Below are 14,638 nucleotides of genomic sequence, written 5' to 3'. Positions count from 1 at the left end.
TCTCCTTGAGTAACTCTTCTAAATTCCCCTTCTTTCTGCCTCCAGAATTCTTGAATGACTGGCCAACTCCTCCTGTTCCTTATCCTGTGCTTCTTCACTCTAACCCTTAAACATTGGCCTTGCCTCCAATCGTCTATTGGTATTTCTTTCTTGAAGGCCATGAATGAACTTGACTTTCCGTATCTACGATCTTTTCTCAGGTATAATTTCCCCAGACCTTGTTTTAGCATTGGATATTGTTAATTAGCCTTTCCAGTTTTAAATCCTCTCTGCTCTTTGTTTCCGTGGCAACTCATTTTATAGGTTCTCCCCTTTTTGTTTTCTTTCTTCTTTTTTTCTTTTCTCTTCTTCCCCAAATGAGCACATCTGTTTATGGTGATGATGATGATGATGTTACTAGTATTGCCATGATTATTATTACTAATATATTTTCCTTGAGCCCTAAATATCCACCAGACACCCCTCCAGGTGCTTTCCATATGTTAGCATAGTTAATAACGACCACAACCCTTACCATTATTCCCCTTTGACAGATGAGGATACTAAGGCGTGGAGAGGTTAAAAAAAAAAGCCAGGCATTCTGACTCTGAAGTCCAAGTTCTGGACCATTTTGATAACCTTTTGTACTCACTGTGACGTTTTCCAGGCTATCTCCTCTCCTCCTAGGCTTTGACTCTTGCTCTTAGTGTATGGTGAGCATCTGTACCTTTTTTTTTTTCTCTCTAGCCTCACACTATGACCTCGACAGTGCAGCTTTGACACCCATGTCCCATCAAGACTGTGTATTTCCTCCCCCAACAGTTTCACCGGCCTGGCATCATTACATTTGTTAACAGTCCCACCTGGTTCTCAACTTGTCATTTTCACTGATGTTTCTGCAGGTAATCACACCTGTAAATTCATCTCATCAACATTGCTGCCTCTGCTGACATCATCAACTTCATGCTCAGTGTTCTTCTCCTTCTAGTGGCCTCTAGGCCAGTTTACCACTCACAAGAAAGCAAGATTGATGATGTAAGAATAAAATATATAGTTGCCGTTGAGTGGGCTCTTGGGCCAATTTCTCTGTGTTTGATATGTCACCAAAGGGTTGCTCCCATTTTAACATCCCTTTTACTCAACTCTGTGTCTGTGGGCAAGAGCCTTAGCCAGGCCAGGTCTTAAACATAAATGTTTACAACGTTGGAAAATAATCTCCCATTTGCCTCCACAAAAAGGTGCCAACAGCTCTGTGAGTTGGCTTCCAAACCCTCTTGAAACAAACGGATTTTGTGTGATTGATAGAAGACTGAGACAAAATGTTTTCCCATGAGATGGAGTTGGCTATATGCCAGGCTGGAAGAGCAGACCCCGTTGAGGGGGAACCATGGAAGTTGGTCCTCATGATAAGTCCTCTCGACAATGTGCCGAACCCTGACTTTGGTGCGTTGGTTCAGCTCCTGTTCTCATACCTAGTTGTGCCCGGGGCACTGTATCTTGGATTTTCCCTCCCCATCCTTACCATTGTGGCACATGAGTCTCCTTCTCTACATTCTTAACCCTAAGGTTGCTTTTCTCAATGATGTAGTCTAGTGTATAGAGTACTCTAGTCTATACACTAGACAGAGTGCTCCCTCAGAGCCTGGGGAACCTGGGGGATCCCATCTAGCCCCTGCCTTCTCTCTACGCAGCTCTTGAAGAGGCCTTGGTGGGTGTGAAAGGATATGAGTGTGGAGGAATGATTTACATGGAGTCCTTGGTGTCAGGTTTCCTTCCTTGGTGCCCTTGGGTAAAGCACTCAATCCCCTGGAACCTTGGTTTCCTCGTGTTTATGACTTGTCTAGTAAATAACACTTGCCTTACCTATCCATACCTTAAAGGATCTTATAGGTAAAGTCTTTTTTTTTTAGAGGATAATATTAAAAAAGGGGGAAATTCCTGCAAAACTAGGAAAGTTTTGCAAATTTTAAATGCTGCATTTGGATTAAAAGAACCTTCCCAAATTTAATCAATATTTAATAAATGAATAGGTCTCTATAATTATTTGTAGCTACTTCCTTCCCATCGTGGCTCCTTCAGTAAACAATTCCAAAGGTTACTGTCTTAGGCAAAAACACTATAAATGTGCGTAACAAATCTCATTCTTTCTAATGTAAAATGGGTACACACTAGGGCATATTTTGTGTTATAAGTGTGGGATGCTTTGAAAGTGTATCATTGACTGAAAAATACAGGTGTTATATTTGTTCTTATTTTTCATGTTCTACATCTGAGAGCTACAAGAAAAAATGCCCCAAGACCAAGGTAATGGGGGCTCGTTTATGTATTCAGCCCTTTATGCCCTGCAATATAATTCAATTGCTTGAATGTATTTTGCATGATTTTCCCATAGAGCATGCTGTATTTAATAGCATCTGGCACATCTCAGAGAGCCCCATTGCATATCATGAGATGTTTAAATTGTATTGAATACTTTATAAAAGCAATTTCCATTCTGTTGTGTTCTTTTTGCAGATGGTGATCTGAAACAGTTAACAGTGATAATACTCTTTACTTTCTTATTTGTGACTTATCACTGTTGCAGATGAAGAAACAACATTTATGGATCACTCTTTCTATTCCCTGATTTTGAGGCTGACTTCTCCTTAGACAATACACCGGATTTCACATTTAGGTCTCTAGTGCCAGATGGAAGCTAGGATTTGTGCGCGTGGACTTGATTTGCACCTGTAATAGTCAAGTAGAATGCTCGATTTAATAATGACTGGTACCTACAGAGACCAATGAACTTGATTCTTAAGGTAGTGGAACCAACACAAATACCATTTGAAGAATGTGTCTGTCTTGCCCAATTTCAAATGCCCATGAGCACACACTTATTCAACGAACATTGAGCAAAGTGGTTAACTCTATGGGGATGCACTGTGAATAAGACACACTTCCTGCTCTCAGGGATTATATAATCAAGCAGGGAGGAGTTAGGCAATGATAACAGATATATATCAGATGCCTCCTTTGTGCCAGGTATTGTATTGTTCAAGACAGTACACTCGTATTTTATTTAGAATATTTCGAGGTAACTCAAAAAATGCACAAGTTGAAGCTTTCAGGGGGAAAATAAATGCTATGAAAGTCACTGTGATAGATTTAATAGCCTCACCCAGTAAACTCTATCTTGGTAAACTGGACATTCTGGTTGCCAAGCCAATCGTCACCTATTAATTCATTCACCAGTTACCAAAGATGTTTCCAACATTCTGCTTCCAAGATGCAGAAGCTAATGTTTTGATCTAGGGAAGAGAAATAAAACTAATATAAGGAAAGTTTCTTCTAATTCATTTAGAGAAATGTCCAGATTATTTACATCTTCATGATGGGATTTTTAAATATAACTGCATATGTATTCACACACACATGCTAAAATGCTTTTTGTATATAAAGTGTAACCATATGATAATGAAGTTGATGAAATACAAGAACACACACACACACACACACACACATCTTCATATATATGTATGTATTTCTATAGCTGTCAAATGTCCGTTGTCATTCTATAGGCAGATAGATGTTACTGAAATCACGCAGTTGAGGATAGGGAAGAAAAAATATGTCAACATTCATCTATTTGTTCATTCCATCATATAGTCTTTAAAAATATGTACGTACTAATACATATAAATGTTTAAAGAGTATCTATTATGTGCTAAGTAAATACTGGGTGTTGGAAAGAGAAATGAATTAGGCAGCGTCCCTGCCCTCAAGGAACATGAAAACAAATGCCTTTAATACAGTGTGAGGAGAATTTTTGCAGAGGTAAGCAGTGGACAGAAAAGGATGACTTCTGCCTTGGGGGCAGGGTGAGGGGGCAGGGACCGTATGAGTTAAGCTTTCTCAGAAGAGAAGATGGCAAACGTGGGACAAATCAGAGCTGTCCAGGCAGGTATCAGGTATGAATGCACTTGGGTGGCGGCACTAAGGCACACACTAAGGCGGCACTTGTGTGTGTGTGTGTGTGTGTGTGTGTGTGTGTGTGAAGGCTCATGGGCTCGAAAGCTCACTCTGCGTGTCCCATGGTGGGTCATTAGATCGGAGCACAGGTGACTGGAGGCAACTGGCCAGAGATGAAAGCCAGATGATGGAGGGTTTGCACGTGGGTGACGCTGAAGAGTTTGGACTCCAGGAAGTTCTCTAGGCAATGAAGGACCAACAAAGGGTTTTAAGCCATGTCATGTTTTCATTTTATAATGATGCCTCTGTGAGTAGTGTTGAGGATAGATTCAGAAGGGGTACATTTGCAGACAACTATTTAGTTAGGAAACTGATCAAACCACAATTAGTGAAGGGCCAGGGGGATGTTCAAGAAGGGGGCGTTGTGTAGGGATGAATGGATGGAGGCTGGGATGAGGGAGAGGAAGGTTCTTAGGGCAAATGCCTGATTTTGGAAAACCAGAGGGGCGGCGGTGTGTACTTCTCAGGAGAGAGAAATGGCGAGAGAGGCGATCTTTGGGTGCAGGGTAGTAATTGAGTTTTGTGTCTGTTGAGGAGAAGGGGATGCCGGGCCGTGTGGGAGAGAAGTCCTACAGACAGGGTTTGCAATATATGACTCACTCTACTCTGCAGCCCGGGAATATGAAGGTAAATAAAACATGAGTTTCTGCAAGGAATTCACAGCTCAGTGGAAGACTGAGTGTCCACATTCTAGAAGAACGCAAGCCCAGGCTGACCCTGAGCTATGATGGAAGACATTCCCAAGCTTCTGCTCCTACTTATCTTTCTGCCTCCAGCCTCTCGGCAGTTCTCCAGCTCCCTGAAATCCAAGCCCCAACCCCCGGCCAGACTTTGGAATACATATTTAATTACATCACTCCCTAGTTAAGAAAACCCTTTGATGGCTCTCAATTAACTGTGGGAGAAATCTCACACTCCTCAGTGTGTCCTTTAGGGATCCTCAGGGCTCACACTCCACACACCCCATAAACACGGATAATTGGATCCTGCATTTGACAGGCTGTCCTTGTGCTGGTGCAGTTCACGATCCTAAACTTGGCCTGATGCCTTTTCTCGGCTTGGCAGGGCATCCCTCGCTGCTCCGCGGGGACAGTGGTCCTTACTGACACTCGGCCTTGACTTCCGTCGCACCTAGAATAATTGCTGTGTGATAGAAGAATATGTAATGAGGGGTGGATACTAGTTGTGAGACCCGGGTTCTTGTCTCGGCCCTGTGCTTTCCAAATCACATGGCCCGTGGTCAGTCGTTAAATTTCTTTAGATTTCATTTCTTCATCTGTAAAATGGAGGTAAAATGCTTTTGCAGTTTTCCCTGGGTGATGGAGAAGTTCAGAGTGATAAATAGACATAGAGTAACTTGTAAACGAAATGCTTTATAAATGTATTTTATATGGACATTTCACTTTAGGCATTGAAATGCCCATTTCTAAATAATATGGCAAAATGTACAATTAATGACGTCTTTCAATTGCAAACCTTTTTTCTTCCTGAGACATTTTTGATGAATACATACTGCAAATAGGGAGGAGCCATCTATCACCAGCCTAAATCGATCACTTGCTTTGTACTTGGGGCCCCACTAGGTACTGAAAACTTATCATTTATTTTCTCCTTTTGGAGATTATGCGTATTTATATGTCACAACTAAGAGACCATGTTCTCTTCTATTTTGGAGAATTTCAGCTTGATCTCAGATTCCACAACCAACTTTTCCTTAGATGTGGCTGCACCATGGGTAATAGATAAGTTCTTGTACTTTGGCTGGCTAGTCCTCAAATATTTATGATTTGTTCTTCTTCTCTCTGCGTTGAGAGAAGACGCACTTAGCATATGATGGCACTTAGCATATCCCTCCGTGGAGACGGTGCAGCTGGAATGACGGTGACGGGTAGCCCCCTTGGCAATGACATTCAACTTTTTATCTGCTTGTCCATGCATTTGCAAAAGTGAATGCACAAACACGGAGAGAGAACAGACGACGAGGCTGCTGTGCAGATAAGCGTTTGAATGTGTCATCTGAAATGCGAGTCCTAATTGGCCCTAGACAGCTGTTAAAAACATTCCTGTGCCTCTGAGTTGACCAGAGCTTCTGCCTCCGAAGTAATTATTTCTTTTTTCTTTCATCTAGGTTTCTGTACCCACCAGCAAATATACGCGAAATATACATACGCACATCTCTGTTTTCTGAAAATTCCTGTTTTCACCCCCCACCCACCCTTAGCTGTTGACCTTTGGCTTCCGGCATCACTTAGCAACACTAATAGCAACACTTATCTTACCAATATCGTAGCTGGTTTTATCGAACATTCCACGCGCCAGGCTTGGTGCAGAGTGCTTTGTTCGCATCATCTCTTTTATTCTTACAATGTAGGTCGGTAGGAACAATTATATTAATAGATAAGCACTAGGATATCCCTACTTTCCTGATGAGAAAAAGGAAGCGTGGAAAAGTTAAATAATTTGCCCAAGGGCCCCCACCCTACACCAGGTAGGGGGAGGGCAGAGTGGAAAATCCAGAACTTTCCGATTCTGAAGCCCGGACAGCTAACCACTGAACCCACACGAGGTCCTGGGGCTCTGTTTAAGGGACGATGCGTTAGTTTACATCACAGGCTGCTTCTCTCTCCTCCTGTCTTTCTCTCTGCCTAATTAAATCCCAACATGCACCTGCCTGAAAGCAAAGCGTCTGAACCGGAGGGCTTTGAGTGGGTGACCAGGGGTGATGAGTGATCCCCTGTGTCCCTGGGGCTGCCAGGCCTGTCCTAAGGTGGCTGGTGGCTCGGGCCATCGCTGGCTGTGAGCGGCACCTGTTTACTCCACGAGGTACACAAAGTTGAGGGTCGGTTAGAGTCTACGCCAAGTCTGTCTCCTTCAGGAAAGCCTTCCCGGAGTTCTGGCTCCTCTGCTCTCATGACACTACATTCACTGAATCCAGCTGCGAATGGATCATTGTTCACATTCACTGATCTTTCTAGAGTCTGAGTGTTGACTTCAATTAGAATAAAACTTCCTGAGGGCAGTGCCAGGCACACGGGAGTTGCTTGTTGATAGATGAGCATTATTAATAAATAAGCAAATAAGCTTCTGCCCTGTACAGTGACCTGTTATCATCCTGCGACTAGGTTTCTAAGTCAAAGCGAAATGGAAAATTGAGGTAATTATCTGGGCAATTTAGCAGGAAAATAGTGGCCGGCTAAATTTTTCAGATAATGTGTGAGTGCTTCCCGTATCACTTAGATTAGGGGATCTGCCCTATGTTTGCACACCTGGTCCTATATATTAGGATTCAGCTTTCAGCCCTTTAGGAGAGGAGTCTGGTTGTTTATCTAGAGAATTCATCTAAATTCACGTCTCCAGCCTGGCCTCTAGGAATGTCCGCAGCACGGTCATGCATCACGCGGGCTGCAACTCCCCTTGACCGCCCTGTTGGAGAACCAGGTAACCCATGTATAAATATAAATGGGTCACCTGCCCCCCAAATGTTCATATACGGTGGTGGGGGGGGGATGTTTGCAAATGCCGTGATGTGCACGCCACACGTGGCCTGGGTAAAATGCTTTCTTTATAGAACCATCCCAGGCGCAACAATCCTCATCTCATTAAGGCACCAAAGCCCAGTCCACCAATAGCAGCAAAGGACACAACAACACCGAAGCATCTCTTTCTCCCCAAAGGCACGTTATTTTGTGCTGGAGACTCTCCATAGGTGGAAAAGCACAAAGAGAGACAGCACAGCATTTGGGCTCTTCCATTAGGGCAGAGCGGTGGGGGGTATGAGTAGGGCAAGAGGGTGGGAGACGACTTATTTCTGTTTCTAAATCACACCTGCCACTGGCCTCTTTCCTTGTAGCAGTCGCGATACCCACGGGCGTTTCCCTTCCTGCCCACCTCTGCAGTTGGGTATTTCCTCTTTGATTTCTCAGATCAGTCTGTGGTAGCTGGTATAAGCCAAACAGATCCTTACAGCACTTAATAAATCCAGAAGAGGCATATAGGGGAGCCCTTATAAATATATAATAGCCACCTCTGGATAACACTTAGACATTTTAACTCCCTGAAAGTGATGTATTTGGAGGGTCCCCAGTCGCAACCTCATGAAAGGAGCCACACGGGGGACGTGGAAATGGAAGAACATAATGCATTTAACATGGCTTTTTCGGACCACTCTTTCATCAACTATTGATTTGATTGCAGAAGGCTTTAGTTAGTGCAGGAATTCCACTGGTAATAATTAAATTTTCAAGGGATCCGCTGGTAGAAGCAATGAGGGGAGCAGGGGAAGGAGGGGCTGCATTGTGGAGTGGGTTCCACGAATGTTAATGACTCTGTTAGAGTTACATAAAATTAACAGAAATTAGATCTATGGTTATTGAAGGGCCTCCTTTATACTGAGAAGAGCCATTTAAGTATAACGATTGGGGATTATGGTTCAGTGGAGCCTTTTAACTGTTCATTTGCCTGCCTAACTGACCGCCGGGCGGGCGCGATAAATTCAGGATCTTGTCAAGCGGCCCCCGGTTTCCCTTTCATTTGGATCCTTTCCCCAGTTCTCTCCGGAACCTCACAGCGAGGGTCAGGGCCGGGATTTGTCCTTTGCTAAGTGGGGTGCCCTGCAACTAGTAATTCTTGCGGAGCCTAGAGTAGTGAACTGTCCCCCCAGCCCCATTTGCCTGGATTTCTGTCTACAGGACCTTCCCCCTCATTTCCGAAGAATCGAATGGGACTGTCGCGTTCGTTAGGGTTTCCTTCCCACACGGTCCCACAATCGCTGTAAAAGGTTACCATGATCCGATCGTGCCTTATCTCAAGGTGGAGGTGGGTGAACGTTCTGACTGCCAACAGCAACGTTTAAGACAATGGAGGGCAGCTCCTGCAATCGATGGGGGTTTTTTTTTTTCCTTCCTATGGAAATATTTCGTATGCTAATGTGTGCTTCTGATGGCGAGACCCGACTTTTTACTGCTAACTTCAGCACTGCTTGCCGAGTGTGTTAGCTCAGGTTTCCTGGGAAAAGATATTCTTTGTGAGTAATGAGCTGAGAAGTGAGGGGAAGGATGTAATTTGACTGCTCATGATGGAGACTTGACAAGAAAGAGTTAAAACCCAGTCTATTGTCTGAGACGCGCTGAGTGTTAGGAAACTGGGGCATATAGATGAATTCACTGGGGGCCAACTGTTTGATTTCTCTCCCTGCTGCTTGGCACAGGAATGAAATTGTAGCTGCGTTAATAGCAGAAGGTTGGATTATATTCTCTTTTGTAGGAATTAAACCCCGCAGAGTAATTTATGGACAGCCAAGCAAAATTAAGCCAATACCTGTAAAGAGAGGTTGGTGGAGTTATCTCGAGGCAAATGCCCTTGCTTTCGGTATTAAACGTGGGGTTCGTGGTGAGTGCCATCTTTGGATGACCCGTGTCCTTTGGGAGAGAAATGTATGCAGAATCTGCTGTCGCCCCTTGCGTAGGGTTCTCTTTTCCACTTTTCTTTCTGCCAGAACCCAGGGAAGCTGGACTACTTCAGAGAATGGACAGACTCTTTCACAGTGCCCCTAGGATTCACCACTAGCTGACGGACATGATGCTTTACTGGGATATGAGTCCATAGGAAAAAGTGTGTCATCCATGAGCCTGTGACTTAATGTGCATTTACCCAGGGTAAATAATTCAGGTGGTATAGGGGGAAAGCTAGGTTTTTACATCAATGTTGAAGGATCTGCTTTAATTGCTTATTGTGCCCAGACGGCCACCACCTATTAGACATGCGAAGGCCAATGTTAAAATGATGAACTAAGGCACGGGATGACTATTGTTCTAAGGGGCTGTGCCAAGAAGCGTCAGGAGGATGAAAGGAAGATCAGTTGCGGGACATTAGTTCAGCGCCCCTCCCCCCAGTATGCGATGCTGTTTTAACAAGTGCTCCCCAAAGTACTTGAGTGGATGCGGCACTCATTGCCAGACACAAAGGAAACCTCCCTCAGGAGGGGGCCAAGGGCCCTGGTTCTAGATCAGGTTTAAACCCATCGGTATTATTGTTCTTATTGTAAAACCACAGGTGATTTTTTTGGGGGAATGTGGTGTTTTTTGAATTGAGGAAGAACCCCGTCGTTGCCAAAGAGCTGGGGTGTGAATGGGTATATGTCCGTTCTGCTCTAACGCTTGTTTTGAAACCTCAAATTTATTCCAGCGCCATTGATCCACCAGGGGGCAGGTTGAATACCAAGTGAATTTTGTTTATGTGGCTTGCGCCCGATTTCGTCAGCAAGGGACACTAGGTGGATGTGGGCAACTGTGCCCAGCTGAATCAAGCCGCATCGGGACACACGAAAGGCACACGCCTCAAATATCTGCCGCCGGGCTCAGTTCGCCTCGTGTGTCATGAGCCACGGCCACGCACAAGGAGAATGGCGGTGCACCTTCCCATCCGGTTCCCAAAACCTGCAGCCATCACCTGAGAGTAATTCACAACCTTCGACACCCACAACATGATGATGGTAAAATGCCTTTTTTCACTGTAGTATGCTTGTTTCTTAACCATCTCCCCTGGGTGCCACTGTATTTCATAGGTTCTTATTAAAAACATTTTGAAAAACATGTCACTAAGTTGGTTTTTTTTTTTTTTCCATGCCACTAAGTTTTTGAGTGTTGTGTCCTAATCTCATTTTCCCCATAAACCCTCTGGTTTTTACTCTGTGATTTTGCATAGTGCAGTGCTATTTAGGAACCCATATGTCACATTATAGCAGAACTGACCATATTTGTTCCAGTCATTTGGCAAAATGTGAAAATTTTAGTTCTCTCTCTCCCCTTTAAATTATGTGTTTCCTGGGTTCGTTAGAACCTCTCCTAGTTCTCAACTAGCTTAACATAAAATAACATTCACCATCACCCATACATTTGGTTTTAGAAAACCATAGATCTCTTCATATTGAATAATCTCAATAAATGTTTGTTGAAATAATTTGAATTGGCTTATTCACTGTTTAAATAATAGAACCCGCAGTTAGGGATGCTAAGATTCCTGTCTTAGATATCTGTCCAAGCTCACCACACTCATGTGCGTGAATCTTCCAGATCTTATTTGCAGAAATAAAATTCTATGGAGACAGCAAGATTTCCAAGGATTGGATTTCATAATCACCCACTGACAGCAAGATTTTGGTGACCAACGGTGTAAGGATCAGTCCACCTTGCCTTCTCTGTGGCTTGTAAATGCTCTCAGTCACAGCTTAATCTGGAAGTGGGCTTACCAGGAACTCTCAGCATGGTCCTTCCTGTGTTAAGTTCATTCTCACCTTGGCCTTGGCCAGGGTATATACGTGGCCACAGCTCTAGCATTGCAGGCTGGATTGACAAGGGTAGTGTGAGGAATTGTGTGTGGAAGTACTTCACACATGGTTTATGAATAGATGTCATTCTCTACTGTTTTCAGGTATTTCATAATTTCCTTCCTTTTTTCAGAGGAAGAAAAAAATGCGGTAAGTATGAAAATTCCCAATACTTTTTCTTTTCCCAGTATGGGAAATAAAAGTTTCCCATCCTTGTACAAGAAGAGAGAAGCACTTAAAACAGATATTCCCACCAGTTATAGGCTCAAGTTTAAATTCGGTGACCTCCTTCTTCCTCTGGGGTTACACCAAGTGGAGGTTAGGGCAATCCTGGAGCAGATCACAGTGATCTATTTGGTTGACGAGTTTCTTAGAACAAATGTCTTAAAAAACTGCATTTGCTGTCAGTGAGGTTTGAAGCATTCAAAAATATTTCTATGAGATTTTATTCTTAAAACATTAAATTAAAAACTTTAAAAACATTTAGAAATTCAAAATTCAAAAAAAAAACACAACAAAACTTTTCCTTTAGGGTGATTTCATTTCCTGGCATTTTTCTGTCATTTTTTTCCTGATTCTTTTCTTTTTCTTTGCTATCTTCATATTTTTGTATAGCTTTTATGCTAATTCCTTTTTTATTACTGCTCCTAACTATTCGCAAGGAGTTCCTGTCATGGAGAGGCCAGAATCATGGCTATCAGCCATGATATTCTATGGAATAAGGAATAGTTCTCTTTATTCCATAGGGAGTATGTGAGAGAAAATTCTTTTACTGCTTCTCTTCAGCCAACAGAATATGGAGATTGTAAACCTGTTTACAATCTGACTCTCTCCTTCACCATATCTCATTGACAGATTGCTTCCTACAAATATGACTTGTTTGTGTAATTCTTTGTTCAGGCTTAGTATTCCACATATGACTGAATAAAGCTAGAGAGGAATATTGCCCAATGGGAAGTCGACATGCTGTCTCTTGGATGGTGGGAAAGAGAGATTGATTTTAGGGAGGCACTCAAAAATGTTCATAATACTCTCACATAACTTGGAACTAATTATAGTCAAATTCTACCGATAATTCTCCAAATTGATTTAATTAATATTGTCTACTCCCCCAATACTGGGACTTCATCAGAAGGGTCACTACATTGGAAAGGGACTGACGGTTCTAGAAACTCCCTTTTCCCCCCCTTGTCACATACTCTCTGGAAAAGGTATTGAACATAAGACAATAAAAAGAACAGATAAAAGGAAATCAAGGCTGAGTACAAAATCCATAAATTAAATCCTAGTGTTCTCATAAGTGATGAACTGTCTTGTATTTTAGTTAGTAAAGTGGAACAAAAATAAATATGAGGACCATTGGAATAAACAATGGATTTAGGAATTAAAGAATTGGCCATTTTCATTACTCTGGCTTTTCTTTCATCTAGTTGTACAGTCTTGAGTAACTGTATCATAGTCTCCCTGATCTTTATTTCTTCATGTAAATACCTTGGTTTTTAGTGCCAGATGCTTCTTTAAAAATAGAATATGTTAGGAGCACTTGGCTTGCTCAGTCGGTTGAGCATCCGGCTTCCTTTCTGGTCATGATCTCGTGGATCGTGAGTTCGAGCCCCATGTGGGCTTTGTGCTGACAGCCCAGAGCCTTGAGCCTGTTTTGGATTCTGTGTCTTCTCCTCTCTCTGCCCCTCCTCTGCTCATGCTCGTGTGCGCTCTCTCTCTCTCTCTCTCCTTCTCTCTCCTTCAAAAATAAACAAACGTTAAAATAATTTAAAAAATCAGAATATATTAATAAACTTCTCCGCTTGGTTCGTGTGATAAACAGGTTCGAAAGTCGTTCTAGGAATTTCAAAAATGTAGAGTCCTAGATATCCACAATAACCACAATATGCATACTGAAAAAAATGTGTTGGTGATGATCTCAAATGTTCAGAAAAGACTAACGGTAGGCAGCGGATGTTTAGAAATTGCAAATAAATTTCCTCAGCCAGGCTTGTTAACTTGCTCTCGGTTTGCCAGGCTCTCCTCTCTCCCACAGACTGACAGACTGAAAGTCCAGCAGATAAAATCATTCTGCAATACAGAAGCAATCACACCAACATTGTGCCAGATAATAGCCCTGTTTAAGTCTGCAGGTGGGATACTTTATTGACTGTAAACTCTTCGAGCCTACGCACAAATATTGGCAGGCAGGTAAGCAACTAACAGTTGGAAAAGGTAGGCAAATAGATGAGGTAGAATCCGAGTCTGAAAAAAAAGGCCCTCATTATATGGCCATGTGAGTGGAGACTATTTTTCCTTATTCCTTTGCTTCTACCCACAGAATTGCCATTCAGTCATTCTTTCTCCAGTGATTGCTTCTGGCCACACCTTTGGTCTACACCAGTGGTTTTCAATCTTGGCTGCACGTTAGAATCACCCTGGAGGTTCTGAAAAATACTAACACCTGGTCGGCACCTCTGGCGATTCTGATTTACTTGATGTGGGATGGGGCCCGGGACTCGGTGAGTTCTAAAGCTCCCAAGGTGACTCTCATGTGTAGTCGGCATTGAGCGTTACCGACCCCATCAGTTTCTTCGCACCGTAGAGGTTCTCGGGTCTAGAGAAATGACTCTTAGCCTTGGCCGTATATTAAAATCACCTGCACAGCTTTAAAAAAAATGCCTATGTCCAGGGCACGCCCCTGAGCAATTAATTCAAAACCTCTGGAGTTGGAATCCAGGGATTATTTTCAAAAGCTCCTTAGATGATTCAGCTGTGCAGCCGAGGTAACGCACCCTGGATGGGGAATGATGTGGGGCCACGCAGGAGAAGAGTCTGGGTGTGAGAAATACCTAGGCGTGGAAGGATGTACTCTGACGGCGTAATTGGCTCTGTCATAGAGAAAAAGAAAAATCCCTAGCACCTAACAACGCATAAAGAGTTGAATTGAGTTCCCTACTTTGCAGTTCCTGGAGCTGCAGCCTAGCCGTATAGGAATATAGGAGCCATCTAGTTTATTCATGAGAAAATAGAAGTGCAAAGAGGGAAGTCACTTGTCCAATGCCACACAGATGATTAGTGGTGAAGTCGTGATTCAGATCCTGATTCACCTGAACACCAGCCTCGTCTCTCTCTACCCCACCCCCATTTTCTCGGGAGGCTGCCCTGATGAATGGGGGTAGGGGAAACAATGCCATTCTCTTCCTGCCCCTGCCACACGTGGGGTGCAAGTCACGGCAGTCCTTCGTATGGGCTCAGAGTCTGAATGCGTCATCTGTCTTCTCCCTGAGACCTCCTCCATTTAATTTCCTTATTTTGAGCTTTTTGTATGCATGCCTGCCT

General features: G+C 43.2%; 1 long non-coding RNA gene across 2 annotated transcripts in view; it reads left to right on the top strand.

Annotated features, from left to right (window-relative positions):
* LOC123609210 overlaps positions 1–14,638 on the top strand; it is a 112,858-nt gene that overhangs the window by 44,972 nt on the left and 53,248 nt on the right. The window contains exon 4 of one of the 2 annotated variants that reach the window (XR_006717677.1): positions 10,174–10,965. The exons of the other annotated variant lie outside the window; for it this stretch is intronic. This is a non-coding gene — a long non-coding RNA (uncharacterized LOC123609210). Of the gene's footprint in view, positions 1–10,173; positions 10,966–14,638 lie in introns of those variants that run through there. 2 annotated transcript variants of the gene reach the window in all.

Source organism: Leopardus geoffroyi, chromosome B2, assembly GCF_018350155.1.
Source record: "Leopardus geoffroyi isolate Oge1 chromosome B2, O.geoffroyi_Oge1_pat1.0, whole genome shotgun sequence".
Classification (NCBI taxonomy): domain Eukaryota; kingdom Metazoa; phylum Chordata; class Mammalia; order Carnivora; family Felidae; genus Leopardus; species Leopardus geoffroyi.
This window is presented reverse-complemented; position numbering and strand designations above follow the sequence as displayed.